Source organism: Oxyura jamaicensis, chromosome 2, assembly GCF_011077185.1.
Source record: "Oxyura jamaicensis isolate SHBP4307 breed ruddy duck chromosome 2, BPBGC_Ojam_1.0, whole genome shotgun sequence".
Lineage (NCBI taxonomy): Eukaryota > Metazoa > Chordata > Aves > Anseriformes > Anatidae > Oxyura > Oxyura jamaicensis.
In genome coordinates, this window is record NC_048894.1 from 25,268,961 (window position 1) to 25,280,530 (window position 11,570).

The following is an 11,570-nucleotide window of genomic DNA, read 5'->3' on the forward strand; positions in this document are numbered from 1 at the left end:
AAATAAATAAATAAATAAATAAATAAATAAATAAATAAATAAATAAATGTTTACCTGTTTTCTCCTTGGATTCCTGAATATTTTTGGTAGAAGTTAGAACAATCATCTTTTTTAAAATTTTATTATTTCTAAAATAAACACATAATCAGTAAACCTAAGTATGTGAAAAATCTTAAAGTATTTACACATCAACTGCAGAATGTTTCAAAATGCCACAAAATTATAAAAAGTTAAAAATCACTGGAAGAAGACAAAAGTAATCCAAAGTACTCTTATGTCAACAGGGGATTTGGCAGTAAGGCCATCAGTAACACAAGGACTGCAAAATGAGTTCAGAAGTGAAGAGGGGGCACAGGGTAGTTGGAAGAATTAGCTTTTAATGCCTGTTTCTTCCTTTATGCAAACATTATAACAACATTCGTTGGCACTATTATCTTCTGTAAGAAAAGGTCATTTTGGGGATCACATCAGGATCAGTATCCCAAAGACAATTCTTTATTTCCATTAAAATTTTCAGTAAAAATTAATTAAATTTCATATTAGTCTTATCAGGTAAAATAAGCTCCGTACCACTTTGGAATATAAATTCCAAAATGAGTTTAACTGCTTCTAATCAATGTCCACTTTTAATATCAATGTTGTTTGGACCTCTTTTGATTGCAGTTATTCACAGATATATATATTTACACACTGCTACCATTGCTAGTAGCAGAGATGCAGGCCTAAAATGTAGAGGTAAAATATATTGCTGTCAGTGTTCTTTTAAAACACTCTTATTTTTATTCACCATCTGTCATATTGGTTCGTAGCCAATATCCAGCAGCGAGTTTTATAACATCTTTGGGATTAATGGAGTATTGAAGACACAATGAACAGTTTCACAGTTGTTTAACTTGTTGCTTTATTTCTCCTTTTGCATTAGTATTTTCAACACATCCATTGTTAGTAACAACAGTAATAAATGTGTCAGATGCAGCAGACATTACCATTAGTAATAATAATAACACAGTACATCGCAGATTTATGAAAGAAGGAGACAAAGCTAGTCTGGTTAAAACTTCACACAGGTTCAGCAGTCTTGATGCTCACATAGAGCAGTTTGTGGCTTCTGGGGAGCCAAAGAAAACCAGAACTGACTCTCATACAAACACATGAGCTCCATGTCCATTCCCTGCCTGTCTACAGCCACAGCCAACAGCAACATAGATATTGTTGCCTGGTAGTTTATCCAAAAAACTGAGCATCTTTATCAAGGGAAGCTTTTCTGATCAGCAGAAATCTGCTGCTTATACATAGCATTCCAGATTTATTGATTAATAATGTGGAATACAAAATCCTGGTAGATGACCCACACAGAATAGGTACAAAACCAAATAATGATGCAGCAATTATGTGAAAGCTTGCCAATAAGAGACAACACCCCTAAGAAGTATGAAAAACCACACTGTATTTCTAAGGGGAGACTTTCAGATGAGACATTTATCTCATCCCATCTACTTCATCCAGCAGCTGGTTCAGACAGATCAGTACTGCTCATGGTAGTTTCAAAGACACCAGCAAGCCTTTGGAGTTACCATCAACTTTGGGGCTTTGTAGAGAAACATTTGAAAATATTTTCAAAGTATATTCAGACTGTGTGAGATTCATAATAGCAACCCAAAGGTTTAATAACCATCTGAGGTAATTATTTTGCTGAAAGATGGCCTGTGCATACTGTAACATGCATCATGTTCTGTGCCTAAAACTAGAGTTAGCTTCTTCACGTTTTTTCAACCCTAAAAAGCCCCTATTCTATTCTTTATAATACTAAGTGTCTAGACTCAAAACACCTTCAAAATTTGCTGGTCTTCTGTCTTTCACTGATACAATGTAGTATTATAAACCCAAGGCATACAAAGGACTTATTTGTCTGCAATTAGTGAAAATTTTTACAACCCTCTATCATATTTAGGCACTGTCTGAATGCTATGAAAATGCCAAGACACAGAATTTCCCTCTTCTGATTTTAGAATCATAGAATGTCTTGGATTGGAAGGGACCTTTAAGCACCATTTAGTTCCAACCCCCTGCTACAGGCAGGGATACCTCCCACTAGACCAGGTTGCCCAAAGCCCCATCCAGCCTGGCCTTGAACACTTACCGGGATGGGGCATCCACAGCTTCTCTGGGCAGCCTGTGCCACTGCCTCACCACCCTCTGAGTCAAGAACTTTCTCCAAATATCTAATCTAAATCTCCTTTCTTCCACTTGAAAACCATTACCCCTTGTCCTATCACCACACTCCCTGAGAGAGTTCCTCCCTAGCTTTCCTGTAGGCCCCCTATAGGTACTGGCAGGCCGCTGTAAGGTCTCGCCAGAGCCTTCTCTTCTCCAGGCTGAACAACCCCAACTCCCTCAGCCTGTCTCCATAGGAGAGTTGGTCCAGTGTTATGATCATCTTCATGGCTTTCCTCTGGACTCGTCCTAATAGATCTATGCCCTTCTTGTGCTGGGGCCCCAGAGCTGAACACAGCACTCCAGCTGGGGTCTCAGGAGAGTAGAGCAGAGGGGCAGAATCCCCTCCCTCACCCTGCTGGCCATGCTGCTTTAGGTGCAGCCCAGGATGCAGTTGGCTTTTGGGACTGCAAGCGCACCCTGCTGACTCACGTGGAGCTTCTCATCCACCAACACCCCCAAGATCTCCTCAGAGCTGCTTTCAATCCATTCTCCACCCAGCCTGTGTTTGTGCTTGGGATTGCCCTGGCCCAGGTGCAGAACCTTGCTCTTGGCCTTGTTGAACTTCATGAGGTTCGCAAATGACAACCTCTCAAGCCTGTTTCTCTTAAAGAGAGAAATCAAACAACAGGCTTTTCTTTGTTTCTTTTTGTTGTTGTCATTGTACTTTTCTGCAGGTCACATGAGGCAAAATCAATTCTAGAAGACTGATACACAGAGAAAAATGTCCTCACATACTTCCCATAAGACAAATGTTTGAATAAACAAATATTTTTTGTGTCCAAAGTCTAACCACTAAAGGATGACATGTTAAAGGGATTGATGTTATTGCTGATTGCAAACTTCTCTTAAATTATGATTTAGAATTGGAAGTCTGCTTTGCAGAAATTTCTGTAGAATAGTGTTGTGGTTTAACCCGGCGGGCAGCTAAACACCACACAGCCATTCGCTCACCCTCCCCCCTCCCTCTCTGGGATGGGGGAGAGAAACGGGAAAGTGAAGCCTGTGGGTAGAGATAGAGACAGTTTATTAAGATAGAAAATAATAATAATAATAATATGTACAAACAAGTGATGCACAATGCAATTGCTCACCACCCACTGACCGATGCCCAGCCCAACCCCGAGCAGCCGGCTCCCCCACCCCGGCTAGCCACCCCTATATATTGTTCAGCATGCCGTCAGATGGTATGGAATACCCCTTTGGCCAGTTTGGGTCAGCTGTCCTGGGTCTGTCCCCTCCCAGCTCTTGCTGCACCCCCAGCCTACCCGCTGGCAGGACAGAGCGAGAAGCTGAAAAGTCCTCGGCTTAGTGTAAGCACTGCTCTGTAGCAATTAAAACTTCAGCATGTTATCAGCCCTCTTCTCATCCTAATCCAAAACATAGCACCCTACCAGCTACTAGGAGGAAAAATAACTCTGTCCTAACTGAAACGAGGACAAATAGAAATCCCAGTGTTCAAAAAATCCACTGGGCTTGTAAGACCTCAGCCCTCAAACTGTGCTTAGCACAGTCATATGCTTGCCTACGTCTGTATTCTCATTCAGTCACTTGCTCTGGGACACAATACAAGAGGGGATATTGAGCTGTACAGACCTTAAGTCTGATCTGCTGTAACCTTTCATTCTTGTCAACCTTCTATTAATTCCAACTTGTGATGAAAAGGCCGACATTGCAAAACTTCCAGTACAGTAAAGTATGATATGATAAAAGATAAAGTAAGAAATATTATTTATTATATAAATCTCTATGTGTTATAAATATATTATCTTTTATGGGTAATTAACATTTACACGGGTAAATAAAAATATTTTTCAATGCTGTAGGAACACAGAAGCATTTTATTTTATTAATTTCAAAGAGTTTCAATTAATTTGACTTAGACATGTTCAAATGTGAAATACATTATATTGTATGCCTATAACAGTATGTATCAAGTTAAAATCAGCATTTAATATACTTTTAATGTAAACAAAAAATAAATAAAAGAAACATTAAAGCTTCAACCTTTTTCAGATCTATTTGTTACATCTTACTTGACAGCACATTGCAGTTTTGATAAAAGTGCACATTTAATCAGAATTATTTAGTGTTGATGTGCTTTGGATCAGACATTGTTAGGATCTACTGTTAATGAAACTGTTTCTGGAGGTGTTTAATCTGCCCAAGTTTGGTGCCTAACATTTGTGTCCAGCTTGGAAGTACTTTTTCTTTACTGAGAGACAGTGAAGGAGCTTTTTCAGGTTGTGATTCAGTGCAGGAACCTAATTTAAGTGCTCTGAATTGACTCCTGGATCCTCTCCACTATCCAGTGGCTATAAAGTGAGATTAGTCTCTTCAACCTTGGCACATGGATGAAATGCTTTATGTGAATATCCCTTTATGCCATTTTCTTAAGTTGCTCCACACCATGCCTGTATGTTCCACAGGGTAAATTGCCACAGGCTCTGCTAACGTTAGTCTGTAAATGATTACAATCAGGATTACTGCCACAAGGGTCCATAAATCCTCCACAGCAAGACTCTCCAGCTGTGCTTATACAACTCCCATTGCAATCAAGCCTGATTCTTGACTCGATTTTTTAGGCACTGTAACAACACAGGAAATAATAGCCTCTGGCCATTGCCTGCTGATGCTAAACTCAGGAGACAAGGCTCTGCAGCCAGGAAGTACTAAAGTGCCCCATTCTCCTAGGACAGCAGTGACAGACCTAAGCTCATGTGTACCCAGCCCTCAAAGACACAGAGAAACTCTGTGCAAACATGGGAACAGCAATAAGAAACCTATGTGGCTGAAATACTGTAGTCAGCTTATGTCATCCACTGAGCTGTAAAAGTTATCACATTGAACACTGTTCTCTACCAATGCTGGTGGGATCTGGGGAGCTGCAAGAGTTCTCTGGCATGATGTTGAGTGAAAAGACATTCACAAATTTTGACTAAGTAACCTGGAAAAGTCTTTAGTGCTGAGTAAGATCATTTTTTGTTAAGGCTGTTGCAACATCTGCTTACAACAGTGCATTCAAATATATCCAGCAGGTAACAGAATAATCATTTATCAGCCTCTGGCTTTCTTCACCAGGTATAAAACAACTGTTAACAATATGTACAATGACACTTTCAAACCAGGGAATCTATCAGTGGCCTTGCAACTCTTTGTAGATCAGCAGAGTAAACTCTCCAGCAAGCCTGAGAATGTCAGCTGCACAAATGAGCCATAAATGAGCACTGAAAAATTTGTGCTTGTTTTAAGAGGACATGAAACACACACAAAAAAAAAAAAAATATGACAGAAACAGGCCCAGTTTTACTGCAGGTTGTAGCCTACTGGCACCTGTTCAAGCAATTTCCTTCTCTTGCAGAAAGGAAAGATTTCTCTTACATTTATGACCCCAAGCAGAGCTCTGCTCCTTAGCAGCTGCAGGCTGAAAGTAACTTTACAGGTATCCACAGACAGGCAGAAAACTTGCAAAATCAGCCAGCTCTGGAGCACACAATACAGCTCTGAGAGTGAACCAAAAATTATACATCTGAATCACAGCAACAACCATGGAAGGCAAATTGCAAATCAACTTCCAGCATCTTGGATTTGCTGTCACATTTATGAAATAAAGAATTCATCTCCAGCTGATACCAGTTACAGAAAACAGCACAGCTCACTTTCTAGAGTTTTAGGCGAACTTAGTATTTCATTTTCCACATTCATTTCCATTATCTGAGAGTGGGCCTATGCCCCCAGACTGAACCATGTTAAAACCTCTCTATAGACCTCAGATAAAACTATTGAGTTCTCTTAGTTTGAGAGAGATACCGGGAGGTCCCTCTTTACATACTTATTTGTTCAGCATGGAGGAGGATGCCAACAATGCTTGCTAGAAATTGAAATGTGTGGATCATTACAATTTAGAGTAAGTTCTTGCAGAATTGAATACTATTGTATATTCTTTCAGTGAAGGTAATCGATTTGGCATGCTGCTGTTGACATGATGGCTGTAGACAAGGAGGGAGGTGTGTGTTGCCTTGCTGTGAGGAGATTCCTCTTAGGCATTTGTCTGTTGACAAGGTTTCCCACAGCCTTCATTTTCCTTTTCATCTCTATGTGTGTTACATGGCAGTTCAGCTTTGTGCCTCTGAAAATGGTAGTTATTGGCTGTGTTAGCAGAAAGGTCAAGCTCTGCATTGACTTACTTTTTCCTGAATATCATGAGTTTGTAAGAACAGTTCATATTTTACCCTTTTTACCTAGGTTGTTTGTTTCATGTAGTAAGACAAGACAGGAACACCATGTCTATGGAGCACAAAATCATGCAAGTATTTTCTCTGGGAGCCTCTTAACACACCATGCAGAGAGTAGCAGCAGTGCTGGCTACTGCATGCAAGTGGGAAGACATTGGCCTGGCACAATGTTGAAAATTCATCATAATTGAATTGTTTAATGGTCACTCAAGGATGCTACATTAATGATGTTAGTGATACATTAATGTTTTGTATCCCCCCCAGCTGCCAGAAAAACTGAGCCTCGCTCTAATGAAACTTCAGTTAAGATACACTTTTTTTCTTTCAAGGGAAACTTTATTTCATCCTCTAAAAGAAGTCTTGGAGAACAAACATGATGTCAAATCAATCAAGATATTTACAAGTACTGTTGTACCGAATTATGAAAGGTTAATGTAAAATATACTCAGAATTTCCCCCCTTTTGGGTCAAATAACAGTTTGAAAAGGATAACGCAGAATTAAATAATCGAGAGAGATTGTCTTTGCAAAATTTCAAAATGTTCAAAATTTTCTTTTTCAAGATTTCAATTTCTTTTTTTCAAAATTTTCACCATTTCAAAATGTTCCATGCTTCCTCATCTTTTCTTTTTGTATAAACTTGTGTGGAAAACATGTTATTGGAAATATGTCTATTTGATTTTCACTAGATTAATGTAAGCTGTAGGAAAAATGTTCCACTGAAAAAAATCCATCTATTTGTTTCTCCTTCCCACTTGATTGGGACAATCCCTAAAGCACCCACCCAGCTATTCACTCACTAAACAAAACCATCCTGAGATACGTCAGTTTAATGCATGTACAGTTTCTCTAGGTGTTGTATTTCAGCTAGCAGGTAGAGAAAGCAAAGTAATAAGCTTGATTCATGGCATAATCTGTTGTTGATTTCATTATAGTGAATAATAGTTTATAGCTACAGTTAAGCCAAGTAGTGGTAAATTGAGAGGACATTCTCCCATAGTGCCGACAGTCTTCACCCATTGATTAGATTGTTTTAACTGAAGTATGTCCATTATTAAACATCTCCTTGCATAGAGAAGATTGTTTCAGATTAGTTTTTCATTTAAAAGCTGTTCTGTCTTGAGTTTTGTCAAACAGATTTCTTTCAGAGGTATGGAAGTAATTTCTCAAAAAAAAAAAAAAAAAAAAAGATTTTTTTTTTCTTTTGTGCTTTATTACTATTATTATTATATATATTTTTTTTTTTACCCATATTTAAGGTAACGTCAGAATCTTTGATCTTTCAGGACTTCAGGCATATGACTGATTGGAGTGCTTCAGCTGTAGAAACAAACCAAAATCACAGCTGCTTCATTTTTACTGATATGTTTTGATAACTATGTTATTTGAGGTTGTCCACTGTCTGTAGATGTCACTACCCTTGTCAGTTATTAATGTAGGTGGCAAGTCCAGCCACACATTTTCTTGATATGTGTATTTAAGGGTGTGAACTCGTTTTCAAAATAGGTCAAGAGCAATTAAGTAGCAGATGATATAACTGCAGATCCTGATTTGCACTTTCATGTTCAAACCACTAGATATTTCTCTTCCTGCAAAGACAGAAGCATGTTCCCAACTGGGGACTTCCATGGAGTGATAAAGAAATATATTTGAGTTTTAAAATATCCATAAAATCCATACAGAAATATCTTTGCAACCAAACACCGTTGAAATAGAAGAGTTTTGTTCCTTACAAAAGGATCATTGTAGAACCTGCACACAAGTAAACATAACAAAATATATCTTCAAACACCATATTTTTTTCCAAGTAAAATTCTTCTGTTTTCTTTCTTTTTAAGTGGCCCTCATCTGTTATAGACAAAAAGAGCTGGAAGAATTTATGCTTTGAAGTTATATCCATTTTGCTTGTATGAGCCCAAGAACATTTGGAGCTCATCAAGGCTACATCAAAGAGTTTTATCATGTCCGTGCATCAAACAGGTAGTGACAGAGCAGCACTTTTAAGAGCAAAGCCTGTAGCTTCATCTTTGTCTTTATATTTGAACAGAGCTTTCAGAGGGAGGAAAAATAAGAAGTAAGTCCTCTCCTTATGCAAAAGGAGAGGACTTGTCTTCAAAATAAGTTTTCAATTCAACCAAAAATTAAATACATCTATTTTAAATAACCCAATTAGAAAAAGGAAAGAAGAATTCAGCTTTCTAGGATTAATATAAACATTGAAGAATGATGAAATATTGTTCTTGTTCTTGAAACATGAAAGAATGCATCATCTTCCTGTTTAAACAAACAGGTTTTAATAGTCTCCTAGTGCAACCCATAGCCTAAGTGTCTATGTGGGTGCAATCCTATGGTACCCTGCAGTACCCAAGAAAGCAAAATTATCCCTATATGACAGCTTACTGTCTTCTAAATAAATGATCCTTTCTTTCAGATTGTTGCTCTTGAGAAATCAACAGTCACCGAGCTCTAAAGCTTCTTCTTCCCTTAGAGAAAGACCTGGGAAAAAAAAATGAAATGAACATCTCAGAGTATTCTTTTATTTATTTTCCTTTTCTGCCATCATGGCATTTTAAAGTCATGTCATTATTACTGACCCAAAGTTTAGTGCTGGGTTAGTTGCTTGGTTCAGGCAATTACTTTCAGTTTTAATATCTGTTATGTTCATAAGAAAGCATTTTGCAACTCCTCTCAGTTGTCATCTGAGTGCTGAGTGTGCAGGGGACCTGTTTGACATTTATCTCTACTCCCTAATGTTGATTAGGAGATCATGACCTAGATAGCAAGATGATTGTGAATAAATTCTGGCAAGCTCCTCAAAGTCAAAGGAAAGACAAAGGAAGTTTGCATATATGCTGAAAATGCTTCTCCTTTTCTGCCAGTTTTTGTAAGACTTGTTTGCAATTAAAACTGCTCCTGTTAAAAATTTAGAATTATTTGTTGGTTTGGGTTGCTGAGTTTCTTGCTCCTGTTCACATACTCTCCTATAGTGTTTTAACCAAAGATAAATTTAGAGGCTTTCTGGAGTATTCATTTTGTCTCTTTCTTTTTCTCTTAGTTTTGCTGTAAAAGATAAAATAGATTGCATTTATTAAATTTGGAAAAGAGAATGCAATTAAAGTTACAGTAATGAACTATAAGATCATGAGTAGTAAAGTGAAGGTTATTAAGAAACACCCATCTATTTTGTCTTGCATTATGAGAGTTAGGTACCCAGTGAAATTAACAGCAGACTTAAAACCAACAGGAGGAATTACTTTCCTGTAAAATGTACAATTGAATTACGTGGCTCATTTTTCCAGGATATTTCAGTGGCCAAGAGTATTAAAATATATAGCTCCTTTGACACTTACTAAACCCAGTAGATCACATTCAGCTTCTAGTTTAGAAACTTCTGAGTGGCTGGTTGGACATACTTCTCTACATAATGTCTGTAAACTTCCACTGCTGCTCACTGGTGGAGACCTGAACGTTGAGTATGATGATCTTTTGTGTGATGTTGATGCAGAAGTTCTTACATTCGTCTATTTATGGCTCCTAATGCTATGGTGTTAATTTATATCACATATTGCTTTTCCCTCTGTGTGAGGAGCAGAAATACTCTTACCCTCAGATCTACTTTAACCTCTTTTCACAAGGGACTCAAAGGGACTATGAAGATTAATTTAATACACATTTATTAAAGATATATTTAAAAAATCTAATTTGAATCACTCTGTAAAATTTGAAAACCTGTTGCCAACTGAGTTTAAACTGTCCAGAAAAGTGAAACCACCGTTTTATGATTAATGCTTTATATATTACAATTTTCCATGTAGTTGGGCACAGAATGTACCACTAATTATCATAGACTTATAGCATGGTGTTAAGTGAAGTCAATACATAATTTTCAGCTTGCTTCACACTTTCTGTTTTCAATCAGTTCCATTTGACTCCTTTGGAAAATCTAGATTCAGAAATCTTCTAGTACTGATAATCATGTAACAACTAAGATGCTATAAATGAACCTATGAAGCTTATAAATCGTTGTTCACTTTATGTAAGTAACTTTTACTAATGGAAAAGTAAAATGCCATTGATGGTTTTCATTTTTCCTATTATCTTCACTGTAAGCTGTTCTCCAGGTTTTTAAATGTTCCTGAAGCTTTTGCAGGCTGCAGTAAAGATCTATGTACAGTCACCCCGCAGCCTACAACCACTCCTAATTTCTTCAGTACTTACTTGCTGATTCAGATATCCTGGGTTTCCCTGGATGCTCTGAGTGAGGATCCCAGCAGAGGTGGCTCAGCTCATACATTAAGTTGGTTCTGGTACTTGAAGAAACAGCCCTGCACTTGTGAGCCTTTTATAATGCACTCCCCACCAGAGCGGTGATGGTACTCCTAGAGCTGTCACTTCTAGGGCATATTGAGCCTTCAAAAGAGGGGAGGTGAACCTGTATGCTTGTGGATGTAAATTGGTGCACAACTACAATTTCTTGAAAGGTGTAGATGCAGCTGTCACACAAACATGTGACACGGTTTAGTCATGCCACACAGCCCCAGAGCTGCATTCAGGTGGGCACCAAGAAGGCCCCCAGCAGCCCCAGTGCATTCCCTCCAAAGGAAAAGAAAATGTCCATGTGCTTTGGTAGCACTAAGCAATGGTCACCTGGAGACACCAAGCTGCCTCATTCTCTTCCCCTTCCTACCCTGACATGCTACAGCTCCTTTGTGCATACTGTCTGAGGTCCCTGAAGGTAAAATCACAGCCTATTTTTCTGTAAGATAAAGCAATGATGTTTAACACATGCAATTTCACTGAAGCTTTATTTCTAGCAAGGGAATTTTGTACTGCAGTTGGAGCAGTTCTTGGGTCTTTTCTACTGTCATTTAATAAATTAGAGTACTTAAGCTGGTTATCAGTCATAACCTCTGATGCTCTGATGGTTTTGCAAAAAAATCTTCATCAATTAGGTCAACTAAAGAGATAGTTTCTTATAAGAAGCTATGTTTAAGTATACACTGAATTCTCAGCAGAAATTACAGCTTACAATGAGAGATTAATGACTCCTTACACAGGGAGTTGGATTGTGTCATATTACTTTCTCATACAGTGTTTCAGACTGCCAAATTTCTGCTACATG